Raw genomic sequence first — 4,151 nt, forward strand, 5'->3', positions numbered from 1 at the left:
ACCATTACAGAAAACCACAACCAATCAAAATGCAGAGTTGTGGAGCCCAGTCCCAACAGATACATCTAGAAAACACTCCTGCACCTACAGCTCCTATAGCTCAGACAACATTGAGGAAGATGGGATAGGAAGATGACAAGGCCTGACCTAAGGCAGCAGCAGATCCCCAACTCTTCCTGCAGTGGGGCTAGCACGCTGCTAAGTGAACTTCTCCTTTCTTCTCCGACTCGCTTTCTTTGTTGGAAACAGCTTCTAATGAACTGCCCTGGCACGGAAGCACAGCTTTTCTTAATAAAGTCTCTCACTTTTCTTGCTGAAACAAAACATTGTGAGTGGAATTTTAGAAATCTCACCTATAGAAGGATGGTCAGATTAGAGAGAAACAGAGGAAAATGAGATATGAAAGAAGTCTCCAGAGCAGTCCCAGTACACTCTGCTGGCTGGGCCCAGAGTGGGGATCCTCAGGGGGAAGAGAAGGGGAAAGGACACAGGAGACAGAGAGTAGGGGGCCTCAGTAGACTCTGAGGGCCAATTAGGATTGAGGAGTAAGGGAAAGCAAGGAAGCGGGGAGTAGGCAAGGAGGAAGAGAAAAGGAAAGTGATAAAAGGGAAGGGGGCACAAAAAGGAAAAGATTTTGTGGCCATTTGTGTATGGGCAATAAATGAGGATTTGAGTTTCCTTTGTACATACAAGGTAATAGAAGTTGGGCTGATGAGATGACTCAGGAGGCAAGGCACCAAGCCTGGTGATCTGAGGTCAGTCCTTGGTGGAAGGAAAGAACTGACTCCTGCAAGTTGCCCTCTGACCTCTGCTCCTGCCATGACACACACACACACACAAAGTGCTCATAAGATAATGAAAGCTTTGGGAATGAAAACCACGGGAAGAAGGTTAAGGGAAGAGACTGGGGTTTTAGATGTAGCTCAGTGGTAGCTCAAGGGTGTGTTGTACAGCATGCAAGAGGCTCTGGGTTGGACTCCTGCCCAGCCACCAAAAAGGATGTTGAAGTTGGGGTGGGGCACTTGCTTGAGGAAGAAAACCAGATCATGACATAGAAGCTGAACCAGGTTAGACTGTTCCTCATGGACTGAACGAGGAGATTAAAGAGCTGGGGAAAGAAGAGCGAGCAAAGGTTTTTTGAACAGACAAGTTACAACAGCCAGGGCTCAACTGCATGGACTAAGTGTGGACAGGAACCCAGGGATGACCCAGAGAGCCATGGTTCCATGAATGTTCCAATTGGATCTGTAGAAAGGGTAAGGACTTCTCTTCCTATTTCCTCTGTAATAGAACTGACATTTTAATCCCCTGTAAGGATATTATTATCAGAGGCCTCTTTTATACTAACATAGTGTACTGGAGATGCAAACATCTCCGTATGCATTGCTGTTGCTTTCTCTTTTTTTTTTTTTTTTTTTTTTTTTTTTTTTTTTTTTTGAGACAGGGTTTCTCCATACAGCCTTGGCTGTTCTAAAACTCAGTCAGTAGACCAGGCTGGCCTTGAACTCACAGAGATCCACCTTCCTCTACTGCCCAAGTGCTCAGATTAAAGGCATGCACCACCACTACCCAGCACTTTTAATTTATTTTTATCATTAAACTTGTTTTAATGAATCTCAAAGTTCTGTGACAGATTTTTGGCTAGTTTCCATTAAAAAGTGTTGATTTTAAAAACTAGTAAGACTGCTACACACACACAGAGAGAGAGAGAGAAAGAGAGAGAGAGACAAGTTCACAAAACATTCTCCTTCCCTTCTGACATTTTTAAAATGCGTTGGTATCACTAATCTGTCTTTTACCATTAAACATAAACATCCAATTGAGACAAATGCCTGGGACTGTTCCTCCCCCACTGATTAAGACAGCAGTTGCAAGGGATAATATTCATTTAGCTTCCTGAGTGCTCTGGGCAGCGTGGCAACCTTGCCAGCTCCAGCAGCCTTCTTGTCCACAGCTTTGATAATACCCATGGCAACTGTCTTCCTCATGTTGTGAACAGCAAAACCCAGTGAAGAATAGTCACAGAAGCTCTCAACATATACAGGCTTGCCTGGGACTTACGAACAATGGCTGCATCACCAGATTTCAAGCATTTAGGGCCATCCTCCAGTTTCTTACCAGAACAGCAAACAATCTTCTTTTTAAGATCAGCAAACTTGCAAGCTTTGTGATTAGCATGACAGTGCAGAACAGGGCCCTAGCCAGCACTAATTGGCCTTGATGGTTAGGGATAATCTCCTGGTCAGCAAAGTCAGCTGCTTCCACTGGGTACATTTGCTGTCACCAGCAACATTACCACATCTGACTTCTCTGACACACACAGTCTTCACATCGAAGCCCAGACTGCCCCCAGAAAAAGCTTCACCCACGGCCTCGTGGTGCGGTTCAGCTGCGCTTTACAACACTGGCTGGAGAAAAGAGAAGCACCATGGCCAGGTTTGAGAACACAGTCTCCACTCTACCCTAATGCCACCAATTTTATATCCTGGAGGGGCAGCCACAGAGGTTTGCCAGTTAGATGAGTTAGTGGCAAGATAAAATCCAAAGCTCCCAGCAATGTGGTTCCATCCACACCATCTCTTAACAGGTGAATCTCCAGGCCCTAAACCAAGACATATCACCTGGCTCCAGCATGCTGTCACTATTCCAACCAGAACCCGGTGCAAATGTTACTGTGTTGGGGGTTGTAGCCAATTTTCTTAATGCAGGTCCTGATTTCTTTAACAGCCTCTTCCCATCTGTAGAGTGTAGGGTGGGTCAGTGGAATCCGTTTTGCTTGCACCAGCAATTAGCTGTTTCGTGCCCAGTGTGTAAGCCAGAAGCGCACGCTCACAGGTCTGCTCGTTCTTGGCGATAGCAGCTTCGAACTCACTGACACTGCCAGCACCAATCAGGAAAGCACATTCAGCCTAAGATGTAAGATGTGTCTGGAATCTTTTTTTTTATTTTTTATTTTTTTATAAAAATCTGTGTCCTGGAGCATCAGTGATAGTGGCATGATGTTTGCTGGTCTCAGGTTCCCAGAGGGAGGCGTCAACAGTGACACCATGCTCACGCTCAGCTTTCAGTTTGTCCAGGGCTCTTGCATACCAGAAGGAGCACCATCTCAGCAGCCTTCTCAGACTGTGCAGTGGTCAACCCACAGCAGCTCTGTGGACCACGTGGCCAGCACAGTAGAAGCGCCTGAGTGATGACAACGTTGATGGCACTCTTTTCTTTTTTTTTTAATTTTATTTTTTTCTTATCAGTTACATTTTATTAACTCTGTATCCCAGCTGTATCCCGCTCCCTCATTCCCTCCCAATCCCACCCTCCCTTCCTCCCTCATCTCCACCGTGCCCCTTTCCAAGTCCACTGATAGGGGAGGACCTCCTCCCCATTCATCTGATCCTGTTTTATCAGGAATCGTCAGGACTGGCTGCAAAGTCCTCCTCTGTGGCCTAACAGGACTGCTCCTCCCTTGGGGGGTGGGGAGGTCAAAGAGCCAGTCATTGAGTTCCTGTCAGAAATAGTCCCTTTTCCCCTTACTATGGGAAACCAATTGGTTACTGAGCTACCACGGGCTACATCCGAGCAGAGGTTCTAGGTCCATATCCATACATGGTCCTTGGTTGAATGTCAGTCTCAGAAAAGACCCTGTGCCCAGATATATTTGGTCCTTGTGGAGCTCCTATCCTTTCCCCATCATACTAACTCCCCTTCTTTCATATGATTCCCTGTACTCTGCTGAAGGTTTGGTTATGAGTCTTTGTATCTGCTTTGAAAACACTGCTAGTTAGAGTCTTTCAGATGCCTTCAGTAGACTCCTGTCATACGTTCAATGCACATCCCATCTGTCTTTCTAGACCTTCTTTTCCTTTTGTGTTTTAACTTCGAGTTAACAGCGGTGGTGATTTCTACAGCACCTGCGTTCTTGCAGCAAACCCATCTCAAAAACAAAACAAATAAACAATACAAACATGGCTTCCTCCACGTGTGTTTGCTAAGTGGAATCAGACAGCCTGGTTGTGGCACTGGCCTGTTGCTTCTATATCCTATAGGAGGCCTCCTGCTCAAGGGACGCTCAATAGCCAGGAGCCAGAGTGGAAAGAAGGACCCAGAAAAAAAAAAAAAAAAAAAGCCTGGTCCAAGTGCAGAGTCTAACAACTATG

At 45.9% G+C, this 4,151-nt stretch overlaps 1 pseudogene; it reads right to left on the reverse strand.

Annotated features, from left to right (window-relative positions):
* Positions 1-1,856: 1,856 nt before the first annotated feature.
* On the reverse strand, positions 1,857-3,928 carry LOC110546711 (elongation factor 1-alpha 1-like; annotated as a pseudogene).
* Positions 3,929-4,151: the final 223 nt, after the last annotated feature.

Source organism: Meriones unguiculatus, chromosome 3, assembly GCF_030254825.1.
Source record: "Meriones unguiculatus strain TT.TT164.6M chromosome 3, Bangor_MerUng_6.1, whole genome shotgun sequence".
Lineage (NCBI taxonomy): Eukaryota > Metazoa > Chordata > Mammalia > Rodentia > Muridae > Meriones > Meriones unguiculatus.